The sequence below is a fragment of the Entelurus aequoreus genome, linkage group LG01, assembly GCF_033978785.1.
Source record: "Entelurus aequoreus isolate RoL-2023_Sb linkage group LG01, RoL_Eaeq_v1.1, whole genome shotgun sequence".
In the NCBI taxonomy this organism is placed as follows: Eukaryota; Metazoa; Chordata; class Actinopteri; order Syngnathiformes; family Syngnathidae; genus Entelurus; species Entelurus aequoreus.
This window is the reverse complement of record NC_084731.1, coordinates 29,255,409-29,269,818: the sequence shown is the minus strand read 5'-3', so window position 1 is coordinate 29,269,818 and position 14,410 is coordinate 29,255,409.

Here is a 14,410-nt window from a genome sequence, read left to right as displayed (position 1 = left end):
GCTTCTCTCCAGCCCCCGAACGCTTGCCTGCCCACGGACTGCCTTCTCGCCTTGCCCTGTTGGTCTGATGAAGGATTCATCCAACATACACATACAACACCTCTAGTAACCTTTACATGGTGAATTATACACATCGTTTTGCACCTATCACTTAGAGTAGCATACACATCTTACACATTCATCAAGTTCAATAAACCTATTGAAATGATTTCTACCCCATAATGTTACATATAGGAGACATGTTATCTGGTGTTTTATTTCAGCCTCATATCCATCCATCCATCCATTTTCTACCACTTGTCCCCTTTTGGGGTCGCAGGGGTGCTGGAGCCTATCTCAGCTGTATTCAGGCGGTAGGCGGGGTACACCCTGGACAAGTCGCCACCCCCATCGCAGGGCCAACACAGAAAGACAACATTCACACTCACATTCACACACTAGGGCCAAATTAGTGTTGCCAATCAACCTATCCCCAGGTGCATGTCTTTGGAGGTGGGAGGGAGCCGGAGTACCCGGAAGTAACCCACGCAGTCACGGGGAGAACATGCAAACTCCACACAGAAAGACCCCCAAGCCCGGGGATCAAAACCAGCACCTTTGCATTGTAAAGCACATGCACTAACCCCTGTTCCACCGTGCTGCCCTATTTCGGCCTAAAATGCAAAACACATTTTTCATTGCTGTTGTGTATTTGGGATCTGCATAGGTACTAAAAATGTGCGCACAATCGTCTTTGTAGTCCGACGCCATAGTGACGTCATCATTAAGCTCCTTCTTTTTTTCCATCCTCTTGTTGCGGGGCATGCATTCTCCGCTGTTGTCGTTTCTAATGTAAAGTAGCATACAGTTCAAACTAGAGATGTCCGATAATATCGAACTGCCGATATTATCGGCTGATAAATGCTTTAAAATGTAATATCGGAAATTAACGGTATCGGTTTCAAAAAGTAACATTTATGACTTTTTAAAACGCCGCTGTACGGAGTGGTACACGGACTTAGGGAGAAGTACAGAGCAGTTGCGTCTCCCTGTCATACTTGCCAACCCTCCCGATTTTCCCGGGAGACTCGCGAATTTCAGTGCCCCTTCCGAAAATCTCCCGGGGCAACCATTCTCCCGAATTTCTCCCGATTTCCACCCAGACAACAATATTGAGGGCGTGCCTTAAAGGCACTGCATTTGCATGCCAGCCCAATCACGTAATATCTACGGCTTTTCGCACACACAAGTGAATGCAAGACATACTTGGTCAAAAGCCATACAGGTCACACTGAGGGTGACCGTATAAACAACTTTAACACGGTTACAATTATGTGCCACACTGTGAACCCACACCAAACAGGAATGACAAACACATTTCGGGAGAACATCCGCACCGTAACACAACATAAACACAACAGAACAAATACTCAGAACCCCTTGCAGCACTAACTCTTCCGGGACGCTACAATATACATCCACCGCTACCCCCCCCCCCCCCCCCCCCAACTCAACCCTCCCACCCCAACCCTGCCCACCTCAACCTCCTCATGCTCATGTCCCAAATTCCAAGCTGCTGTTTTGAGGTATGTTTAAAAAAAATAATGCACTTTGTGACTTCAATAATAAATATGGCAGTGCCATGTTGGCATTTTTTTCCATAACTTGAGTTGATTTATTTTGGAAAACCTTGCTACATTGTTTAATGCATCCAGCGGGGTATCACAACAAAATTAGGCATAATAATGTGTTAATTCCATGACTAAAATAATTATAAAACCGCACACAAAATGGCGCATCTTGAAGAGTCAGTAAGAAGATAACATAATGTACGTATGCCACATTTTGACCAAAGAACCACCATTACATGTTATGTAAACCACAAGGAAGTGTTTTAAATCATAATACAACCCCTTTTAATGCACCTTATAATCCGGTGCGCTCTATGGAATAAAACATCACACATTTACGGTTTGTCATGACAACATTTCCGAAAAGGGTTAGGAAGAAGCTGAGTTCATCTTATTCTAGCCAATTTCCGTTCACATTTGTTCACTTCCTGTGCTCAGTCTGTGACACAAACAAACTTAAAATGAACAAAAAACATGTGTTTATAAATTGTTATTCAAATAAGATGAATGAGATTATCTCATTGTTCAATAAGGTTAAATATGTTTATCAGTATCTGTCTGCCTTCCTTTGTAAACACTTTGAGATTGAACCATTTCTTAAACTTGATCCTATTAGAGCTTTGATTTATTTGCTTAATCCATCCCATTATTCAATTCCACATACTGCTATGCTAAAGGTCTTAAGTGTTGTACGTGCATACAAATGATTCAAGTACGTTTTTTTTCCCTCAGGTTATTTTTCTCCTCTTTTGTTGAGAAGAATTGTACAAAAGTACAGTCTTGTACATCAGGTTATAGTTTGATTTGTGCCTAATTTTAGCTGTTTGCAAATGCACAAAATTATTGAATGTCAATATGTTTGAATGTTCTCTATAACCGACGAATTATGCATTATCATAACTGACCTTTTTGTAACAGGTTAGTGAATACATCATACTTTGTAATTAGTTTCCCATATTTTGACACACTAACTAACACTAACTATGGTAACACTAGAGAGCAGTAGAGAATATGGAGTTATTCTTGTTTTGTTTGTGTTTTTGTTCAGGTCATAATTTGCTCTATTCATTATTGGCATATTTATTTCCACCTTATTTCCGACCTCCTTCAGCCTTACAGTGTTGACTATGTGTAATATTAATAATGTAAATGTTACCATGAGTTGTTGTCAGCAAATGTTGGTTGTATCTTTCGTCGTTATCCAAAGGGGCAAGGCGAAGAGGCAGTTCATGGACAGGCAAGAGGTCGTGGGCAAGAGCAGGGCAGCGTGGTCTGGTTCCGAGCAGGGAGGTCGTGGATCGGGGACAGCAGTCAGGAATCCGGATGGGTATCGAGTGACAAGGCACGATCACGGAGGACAGGGGAGTCACTGTGAAAATACAAAAGGGCATGAACCAGGAGGAAAACACAGAGATAGAGCAACCACAAGGACGAGGAAATCACTGGGAAAAGGGAATGCCAGACGTGATGCTTACTGAAGGTTAGCGACGTTCTGGCAAAGGTTCCTCGGGTCCGCTGGTCTTTATGCCGCTCCCCCTCGTCAAGTCCAGGTGCGTTGATCATTGATTGCTTGCAGGCTTGTTGCTGTGTGGGCGTGTTGTGCTCAGCACGAGCAGAGGCGTGTCTGAGCATGCTGCCAGCAGAGGGGTTAGCAGAGGTGCCTGCAGCTCCAGCTGCAGAGGAAACGTGGGTTCGACTCCGCGTCATGACAGTACCCCCCCCCCCCTCTTATGCGAGGCCCCCGACAAGCGCCGGGGAGCATCAGGATTGGCACGGTAGAAATCCTCTAGAAGTGAGGGATCGGCAAGGTAGGAGGCTGGCACCCAAGATCTGTCTTCAGGTCCATATCCCTCCCAGTCGACCAGATAAACGAGCCCCCTACCTTGTCGACAGACCCTGAGGATTTCCTTAACCGTCCAAACCTGATCTCCGTTAGACAAGAACCTACAGGGTGGGGGGGCAGGGACAGAGGAGGGGACAGAGCGCTCTCCGCTACCGGTTTAATCTGAGACACATGGACAACTGGATGTCGCTTGACCGAGGGTGGGAGAGCCAATTTAACAGATACAGGATTTATGATCGACATGATGGAGAATGGACCAACATAACGTGGAGCCAATTTCCTTGATGGTACCTGGAGACTGAGGTCCTTAGGGAGAAGCATCACTTGTTGTCCAGGTTTATAGGATGGGGCTGGAATGCGATGACAGTTTGCGTTGCGACACATCCTCTCGGATGCCCTTTCCAAAGCTGCACGAGCGGCTCTCCACACCCTCTGACACCGTCTAATATGAGCCCTTGTTGAGGGCACAGCGATTTCCAGTTCCTGCTGGGAAACAAGGGGGGTTGATAACCCAATGAGCACTCAAATGGAGACATACCGGTAGCGGAGCTCTTCAAGGAGTTATAGGAAAACTCCACCCAAGGCAGAAACTTGCTCCAGGATGTGGGTTGATGACTGGCGACACAGCGGAGCATGGTCTCCAAGCTTTGATTCGCCCTCTCAGCCTGCCCGTTGCTTTGGGGATGGTATCCCGATGTGAGGCTGACCGAGGCCACGATTCCCTTGCAGAAGGCTCTCCAGATTTGTGACGTAAACTGAGGGCCACGGTCAGGGACGATATCCACCGGGATACCATGTTGCTTGATGACGTGTAGAGTGAGGAGATCAGAAGTCTCTGAGGCAGAAGGTAACTTGCGCAGCGGAATGAAGTGGGCTGCCTTGGTAAAACGGTCAACAATAGTTAAGATGGTGGTGTTACCTCTAGAGGCTGGAAATCTGTGACGAAATCCAGGGCAATGTGTGACCAAGGACGGGCAGGAATGGAAAGAGGGTGAAGGAGACCAGCGGGAGGCCTGTGTGACGTCTTGCTACGGGCACAAGTAGAACAAGCAGCGATGAACTCATGAGTGTCCTTGGCCATGGATGGCCACCAAAAACGTCTTCGCAGCAGTGATAGAGTTCGTTGAAAACCTGGATGGCAAGAGAACAGGCTGGAGTGCCCCCAATCCAAGACTCTGGGTCATAGCTCCCGATGGACAAATAGTTTGTTGGGTGGTCCATCTCCTGGTCCTGGATTGGAGCGCAGCGCAGATTTTACCAGGTCCTCCACCTTCCAGGTTAGCATTCCCACAATGCGAGTGGGAGGAAGGATGGGTTCCGCTACTGATGGACAAGTGGGCTCTCTTACGAATAAACGGGATAGAGCGTCAGCCTTAGTATTCTTGGATCCTGGCCTGAAAGAGAGCACGTAATTGAAGCGGGAAAAATACTGCTGCCACCTTGCCTGGCGATTGTTGATTCTTTGGCAGCTCGGATGTGCAGAAGGTTGCTGTGGTCAGTCAGGATCTGGAACTGGTGTCTAGCCCCTTCCAGCCAGTGTCTCCATTCCACCAGGGCCTCGTGGACCGCCAATAATTCTCTATTCCCAGCATCGTAGTTTTGTTCGGCCTGAGTCAGGCGTCTAGAAAAGAAGGCAACAGGATGAATTAATTTGTCATTCTTGGATCTTTGAGAGAGAATAGCCCCAATCCCTGAGTCCGAGGCGTCCACCTCCACCAAGAAGGCAGTGTCCAAGTCAGGGTGGACCAGAATGGGGGCCGAAACAAAACGCTCCTTTGATTCCTCGAAGGCCTTCCTAGCCAAAGAGTCCATACAAAAGGCACGTTAGTTGACGTGAGAGAATGGAGCGGTGCCACAACCCTACTGAAGTCCTGGATGAATCGTCGGTAGAAGCCGGCGAAGCCGAGGAACCTCCGAAGTTCCGTCCTCGTGGTTGGTTGCGGCCACTTCACCACGGCCTCCACCTTCTTCGGGTCGGGTCTTATGTGACCCCTTTCGACCACAAATCCTAGGAACTCCACTGAAGAGGAGTGGAAGCAGCATTTTTCTGCCTTAACAAATAGGCAATTCTCCAAAAGACGTTGCAGGACACGTCGAACATGTTGCTGGTGATCAGAGAGGTTACGGGAGAAAATCAAAATATCGTCAAGGTATACAACCACGAATTGATCCAGCATGTCCCGGAGGATGTCGTTAACAAGTGTTTGAAAAACTGCAGGTGCGTTAGTAAGTCCAAAAGGCATTACCCGGTACTCATAATGCCCCATATGGGTGTTGAAGGCCGTTTTCCACTCGTCTCCCTCTCTGATTCGTACCAGGTGATAGGCGTTACGAAGATCCAGTTTGGTGAATATGGTTGCAGGTGCCAAGGACTCAAAGGAAGAGTTGAGTAGCGGAAGGGGGTACTTGTTTTTGATGGTAATGTTGTTAAGATGACGGTAATCAATGCAGGGTCGAAGGGACCCGTCCTTCTTGGCCACGAAAAAGAATCCCGCCGCCAGTGGAGACTTGGACGGGGTAATGATGCCCGAGGCAAGGCCCTCTGTAATGTACTTCCTCATTGCTTCCTTCTCTGGAAGAGACAAATTGTAAAGGCGGCTAGACGGCAGGGTAGCGTTAGGAAGTAGTTCAATGGCACAGTCGTAGGGTCTATGAGGGGGTAGTCCCAGGGCACGTACCTTGCTGAAGACCTCGGCTAGGTCATGGTAGCAAGCAGGAACCATGGATAGATCGGCCTGGGGAGTCGAGGTAGTGGAGTGGTGGACCGGAGGAGACGCTGACCCCAGACAATTGGCCATGCAGGGTGTGCTCCAGGCTAGGATTCTGCCGGAAGTCCAGGAAATATGGGGATTGTGGTGACGAAGCCAAGATCTTCCAAGCACAAGTGGGGCTACTGGAGCTTCCAGCACCCGTAGGCTGATGGTCTCCTTGTGGTTACCAGAAATGGTCATGGAAAGGGGCTCTGTGCGGTACTTGATGGGGCCCAATGGCCGTCCATCCAGGGCCTGTGCTGACAGCGTTTTGTCCAGGGAGATCAGGGGAATGCCCATCTGCCGGGCGAATTTGTAGTCCAAAAGACTTCCGTCAGCTCCAGAGTCCACAAATGCCTGTACTTGAATGCTCCTCTTGTCCCAGGCCAGAATAGCGGGTAGCAGTATGTCGGGGTTTTCTTCATTACGGGGGAATAAAGTATGACTCACCAGGACTGCCATAGATGTACTAGGGGAGCGGTCTGGTTCCACTTCTGCCTTGAAGGTAGGCAGAGTTTGGCTCCTAGAGGCAGCTCTCTGGTCTCGCTCTGCTGCTCGCTCACAAAGTCTTAGGTCAAATTGGAGGGCCAGTTCGATGAGATCTCTGCAGGACGTGGGTCTGTCCCTCAGTAGACCGTCCTTGATTTCCTCAGAAAGACCGTGACGGAATGCGCTTTGGAGCGCCCGGTCACCCCAACCGCTGTCTGCCGCCAAAGTCCGGAACTCTAAGGTGTAGGCTGCCACGGAGCGGGATCCCTGCGAGATGGAGTGCAGACGTCCGGCCGCGTCCCCCCCATCCTTGGGGTGATCAAAAACAGCCCGAAATTCAGCACGGAAGGCAGAATAGTCGGAGTTAAGCCCAACGGTCCTGTCGACTGCAGCTGTAGCCCACTTGAGAGCCGGACCGGAAAGTAAGGAAAAAATAAATGCTATTCTGGCGCCGTCGGAGGAATAACGGGAGGGCTGGTGACGGAAAATGAGGTCACATTGAACCAAAAACCCTCTACAAAGTTCAAAGTCCCCTTCAAAGGGTTTAGGGCTGGCAATTCTGGGCTCACGTGCCAAAATGCTGTTTTCAGGTCCAAGGACTGGAGAAGCACGAGGAGGTACCACCGGTCCAGGACTGGCCCGGGGGCACATGTTGTCCAGCCTGGAATATAGTCTGGTGAAGGCTCTCTCTAGATGATCCTCAAGGGCAGTAAACCGAACCGGATGTTTCCTAACAACGGAGCTAAGGATAGCTAGTTTCGGAAGATATGGCTATCTGGGCCTGGGGCTTGCCGTTGTCGCCTGGTTCCGACATGTTGTTGGCCAGAACGTACTGTTGTATATCAGAGAAGGGAAGGTGGCGACAACCAGGGCAGGACTGCGGTTTTCAAGGTTTATTTTAAACCTTTGATGAATACGTGGCGTGTGTATGCTACTCAAAGTGAATGAGTGTTGACTATGTGTAATATTAATAATGTAAATGTTACCATGAGTTGTTGTCAGCAAATGTTGGTTGTATCTTTCGTCGTTATCCAAAGGGGCAAGGCGAAGAGGCAGTTCATGGACAGGCAAGAGGTCGTGGGCAAGAGCAGGGCAGCGTGGTCTGGTTCCGAGCAGGGAGGTCGTGGATCGGGGAGAGCAGTCAGGAATCCGGATGGGTATCGAGTGACAAGGCACGATCACGGAGGACAGGGGAGTCACTGTGGAAATACAAAAGGGCATGAACCAGGAGGAAAACACAGAGAGATAGAGCAACCACAAGGACGAGGAAATCACTGGGAAAAGGGAATGCCAGACGTGATGCTTACTGGAAGGTTAGCGACGTTCTGGCAAAGGTTCCTCGGGTCCGCTGGTCTTTATGCCGCTCCCCCTCGTCAAGTCCAGGTGCGTTGATCATTGATTGCTTGCAGGCTTGTTGCTGTGTGGGCGTGTTGTGCTCAGCACGAGCAGAGGCGTGTCTGAGCATGCTGCCAGCAGAGGGGTTAGCAGAGGTGCCTGCAGCTCCAGCTGCAGAGGAAACGTGGGTTCGACTCCGCGTCATGACACCATGGCTTTTAACACTGAGTGATCTCCATCTTGCTATGGCGTCCCACAATGCACCTGCTGCGAACTTGTTTTTATGTTTTATTTATGTATTTATTTATTTTTTATCGTGCTCTGTTTGTGTTGTGGTGCATGTGCTTGCTCGTTTCTCTTGTGTTATCTTTTAACCTTACCATTGTTCAGCACTTTGGCTACCCATGTGGTAAATGTTAAATGTGCTTTATAAATGAAGTTGATTTAATTTGATTTGATTTAATGTTGTGTATTTTCATTTCCAGTTAATTGGATCATCTATCATTACACATATAACTTTGTATTATTTGATTTGTTTGACTGTCTTTCCTACTGTTTCTGAATAGCAATATTTTAGTTTTACTTATATTCAAGGAAAGCTAGCTTCTGTGCGTTCTCTCCTGAACAAAATGCAGTTGTATTGTCTGCACATAAGACTAACTTTAAGTCCTTTGTAACTTTAAAAATGCCATTTAAATTGAGAATATACAAATTTGGTCCCAGTATAGATCCTTGGGGTATTCCACTAGATATATTGAGTTGGAGACATGTGTTTGCCTAGCATCACGTATTGCGTCCTGTTGGTCAAGTAGCTTCTTACCCAGTTCAAGACCAACTCTCAGATGGCTTACCGTTCTAATTTGTTTTGTTTGAGAAGCAGGAGCAATTGTTTTTCTTACAAACTCACTAGCTGGAAATGCATGTTTTTGGGATGTGGATGTACCTGGAGAAACGCTGCGCACTGGGAGTAACAGGGTCAATTATGTCATGTAAATGTACTTTATAATGTTTTATTATTGTTATAATTACACAAAATGTGTAAGTTACATGTAAATACCTGATGATTGTTCGATGTTTTGTCAATGTGGAACCATTGTCTCGCTGTCCCTACTACTGCAATAATTGCTGTGACACCTGTCTTTTTATATGCGTTGGACACACCCTCCTACTTCCCTTTTGTCCACGATAACGGGAGAGGTAGGCGTCCATGCGACGACAGAAAAGTGAATGTATTGTTTCGTTTAGAACTTAAAGTTCACTATTTCTTGTTTTGTACTATTATGTTTGTGTAGGTGCTCGACGATGGCAAAAAAGTATTGACAATTGTATTCTCTGTATTATCAGGTATGTTTTTATTTCACTGTGTTGTCCTATGTCCCTACTGGTCTTTTGTCCACGATAACGGGAGAGGGGCTTGACGATTGGCAGAACATTTATGACAATTGTATTCTCTGTATTATCAGTAAAGTGCAGCTGAGCAGCAACCCATGGTGTTGGTCGTGTTCATTCCACACACAATGTGGAGGAAGAGACCATCGGTTACACATGTATACTCAGAGGCGGACTTACCATTGGGCAAACACATGCAGTTGCCCGGGACTCCAAAATGTCTCATATAAAATGATAGATAAAGTTAATTTTGTTTCGAAACAACCCTTTTCCCTTCTCACTCAATGAACTATTCTGTTACATCCTTGTAACCGTGTTTGGACTTATGTTTCTCTGTGTGTAATATTTTAGTTCCTATCCTCCATCCATCCATCCATCTTCTTCCGCTTATCCGAGGTCGGGTCGCGGGGGTAGCAGCCTAAGCAGGGAAGCCCAGACTTTCCTCTCCCCAGCCACTTCGTCCAGCTCCTCCCGGGGGATCCCGAGGCGTTCCCAGGCCAGCCGGGAGACATAGTCTTCCCAACGTGTCCTGGGTCTTCCCCGTGGCCTCCTACCGGTTGGACGTGCCCTAAACACCTCCCTAGGGAGGCGTTCGGGTGGCATCCTGACCAGATGCCCGAACCACCTCATCTGGCTCCTCTCGATGTGGTGGAGCAGCGGCTTTACTTTGAGCTCCCCCCGGATGGCAGAGCTTCTCACCCTATCTCTAAGGGAGAGCCCCGCCACCCGGCGGAGGAAACTCATTTCGGCCGCCTGTACCCGTGATCTTGTCCTTTCGGTCATAACCCAAAGCTCATGACCATAGGTGAGGATGGGAATGTAGATCGACCGGTAAATTGAGAGCTTTGCCTTCCGGCTCAGCTCCTTCTTCACCACAACGGATCGATACAGCGTCCGCATTACTGAAGACGCCGCACCGATCCGCCTGTCGATCTCACGATCCACTCTTCCCCCACTCGTGAACAAGACTCCTAGGTACTTGAACTCCTCCACTTGGGGCAGAGTCTCCTCCCCAACCCGGAGATGGCACTCCACCCTTTTCCGGGCGAGAACCATGGACTCGGACTTGGAGGTGCTGATTCTCATCCCAGTCGCTTCACACTCGGCTGCGAACCGATCCAGCGAAAGCTGAAGATCCTGGCTGGATGAAGCCATCAGGACCACATCATCCGCAAAAAGCAGAGACCTAATCCTGCAGCCACCAAACCGGATCCCCTCAACGCCTTGACTGCACCTAGAAATTCTGTCCATAAAAGTTATGAACAGAATCGGTGACAAAGGGCAGCCTTGGCGGAGTCCAACCCTCACTGGAAACGTGTCCGATTTACTGCCGGCAATGCGGACCAAGCTCTGACACTGATCGTACAGGGAGCGGACCGCCACAATCAGACAGTCCGATACCCCATACTCTCTGAGCACTCCCCACAGGACCTCCCGAGGGACACGGTCGAATGCCTTCTCCAAGTCCACAAAGCACACGTAGACTGGTTGGGCAAACTCCCATGCACCCTCAAGGATCCTGCCGAGAGTATAGAGCTGGTCCACAGTTCCACGACCAGGACGAAAACCACACTGTTCCTCCTGAATCCGAGGTTCGACTATCCGACGTAGCCTCCTCTCCAGTACACCCGAATAAACCTTACCGGGAAGGCTGAGGAGTGTGATACCACGATAGTTGGAACACACCCTCCGGTTCCCCATCTTAAAGAGAGGAACCACCACCCCGGTCTGCCAATCCAGAGGTACCGCCCCCGATGTCCACGCGATGCTGCAGAGTCTTGTCAACCAAGACAGCCCCACAGCATCCAGAGCCTTAAGGAACTTCGGGCGGGTCTCATCCACCCCCGGGGCCTTGCCACCGAGGAGCTTTTTAACTACCTCAGCAACCTCAGCCCCAGAAATAGGAGAGCCCACCACAGATTCCCCAGGCACTGCTTCCTCATAGGAAGACGTGTTGGTGGGATTGAGGAGGTCTTCAAAGTATTCCCTCCACCGATCCACAACATCCGCAGTCGAGGTCAGCAGAACACCACCCGCACCATACACGGTGTTGACAGTGCACTGCTTCACCCTCCTGAGGCGGCGGATTGTGGTCCAGAATCGCTTCGAAGCCGTCCGAAAGTCGTTTTCCATGGCTTCTCTAAACTCCTCCCATGTTCGAGTTTTTGCCTCCGCGACCGCCGAAGCCGCACACCGCTTGGCCTGTCGGTACCTGTCCGCTGCCTCCGGAGTCCTATGAGCCAAAAGAACCCGATAGGACTCCTTCTTCAGCTTGACGGCATCCCTCACCGCCGGTGTCCACCAACAGGTTCTAGGATTACCGCCACGACAGGCACCAACTACCTTGCGGCCACAGCTCCAATCATCCGCCTCGACAATAGAGGTGCGGAACATGGTCCACTCGGACTCAATGTCCAGCACCTCCCTCGTGACATGTTCAAAGTTCTTCCGGAGGTGGGAATTGAAACTCTCTCTGACAGGAGACTCTGCCAGACGTTCCCAGCAGACCCTCACAATGCGTTTGGGCCTGCTGGGTCTGTCCGGCATCCTCCCCCACCATCGCAGCCAACTCACCACCAGGTGGTGATCGGTAGAAAGCTCCGCCCCTCTCTTCACCCGAGTGTCCAAAACATGAGGCCGCAAATCCGATGACACAACTACAAAGTCGATCATGGAACTGCGGCCTAGGGTGTCCTGGTGCCAAGTGCACATATGGACACCCTTATGTTTGAACATGGTGTTCGTTATGGACAATCTGTGACGAGCACAAAAGTCCAATAACAAAACACCACTCGGGTTCAGATCCGGGCGGCCATTCTTCCCAATCACGCCTCTCCAGGTTTCACTGTCGTTGCTACTGAAGTCACCCAGTAGGACAAGGGAATCACCCGGGGGAGCGCTTTCCAGCACTCCCTCGAGCGCATCCAAAAAGGGTGAGTACTCTGAACTGCTGTTTCGTGCGTAAGCACAAACAACAGTCAGTACCCGTCCCCCCACCCGAAGGCGGAGGGAGGCTACCCTCTCGTCCACCGGGTTGAACTCCAACGTGCAGGCTTTGAGCCGGGGGGAAACAAGAATTGCCACCCCAGCTCGTCGCCTCTCACTGCGTGCAACGCCAGTGTAGAAGAGAGTCCAGCCCCTCTCGAGACAACTGGTTCCAGAGCCCTTGCTGTGCGTCGAGGTGAGTCCGACTATATCTAGCCGGAACTTCTCTACCTCGCGCACTAGCTCAGGCTCCTTCCCCCCCAGCGAGGTGACGTTCCACGTCCCAAGAGCTAGCTTCTGTAGCCGAGGATCGGACCACCAAGTGCCCTGCCTTCGGCTTCCGCCCAGCTCACAATGCACCCGACCTCTACGGCCCCTCCCATGAGTGGTGAACCCATTGGAGGGGTGACCCACGTTGTGCCCTTATTTTGTAATGTCCACTTCCTCGTGCCGCGCATGGGCTTCCACACCTTGCCTGATTGGCAACCCGGACACACCTGCACCTGGTTGCCTATTCGTCTTCTATTTCTGTCGGATCATTGTCACCTCATGCCTCACGTATATGTGTTGTTTCCTTTAAAAAAGAAGTTTCGTGACTAGTGCGTTTAGTTTTGCACTCAAAGTTCAATCAATCAAAGTTTATTTATACAGCCCTTAATCACAAGTGTCTCAAAGGGCTGCACAAGCCACAACGACATCCTCGGCTCAGATCCCACATCAGGGCAATAAAAAACTCAACCCAATGGGATACAATGAGAAACCTTGGAGGGGACCGCAGATGTGGGACCCCCGGCCCCTGAGCAACCGGTGCAATGGACGTTGAGTGGATCTAGTTAATAGTGTGAGAGTCCAGTCCATAGTGGATCTAGTTAATAGTGTGAGAGTCCAGTCCATAGTGGGACATAGAGACGTCCCCAACTGATGCACAGATGAGTGGTCCACCCCGGGTCCCGACTTTGAACAGCTAGCGCTTCATCTGTGGTCACCTAATAACCTCTCTCTACGCAGGAGAGGGATGGCAGAGCAGAAAAGAGACGGCAGATCGACTGGTCTAAAAGGGGGTGTCTATTTAAAGGCTAGCATATACAAATGAGTTTTAAGATGAGACTTAAATGCTTCTACTGAGGTAGCATCTCTAACTGTTACCGGTAGAACATTCCAGAGTACTGAAGCCCGAATAGAAAATGTTTTATAGCCCGCAGACTGTTTTTGGGCTCTGGGAATCACTGATAAGCCGGAGTTCTTAGAACGCAGAATTCTTGCCGGGACATATGGTACAATACAATCGGCAAGATAGGATGGAGCTAGACTGTGTAGTATTTTATACGTAAGTAGTAAAACGTTAAAGTCACATCTTAAGTGCACAGGAAGAGCCAGTATAGGCGTAATATGATCAAACTTTCTTGTTCTTGTCAAAAGTCTAGCAGCCGCATGTTGTACCAACTGTAGTCTTTTAATGCCAGACATAGGGAGACCTGATAATAACACATTACAGTAATTGAGACGAGACTTAATGAATGCATGAATAATGATCTCAGCGTCGCTGGTGGACAAAATGGAACACATTTTAGCGAAATTACGGAGATGAAAGAAGGCCGTTTTAGTAACACTCTTAATGTGTGACTCAAACGAGAGAGTTGGGTCGAAGATAATACCCAGATTCTTTCACTCGCCTTATTTTGTTCTTTTCTCCACTCCTTTTATGAGTGAGTTTTCTGTTTGTATTAAATTATATTCTTTTTACTCGCCATCTGCCTCCCGTCCATGCATCCTCGGGGTCACGCCGCTAAGCTGCGTTCCAGCTCCTGACATATTCCGTGTTACGGCGCATGCGCAGACTTGTCTCAGGAAGACGCACCAAAACAAACTAGTTGGAGTGTGTTTTATAAAAAATCTAAGAGTTCATCGGCGGTCACTCGAACGAGTATGACGACCCTCCTGGTAGGGGTGTATCCCTTTATGGATGGTGCCTGTGCGTGACTTTGTTTAACGTGGGGAGACTGGTGCAC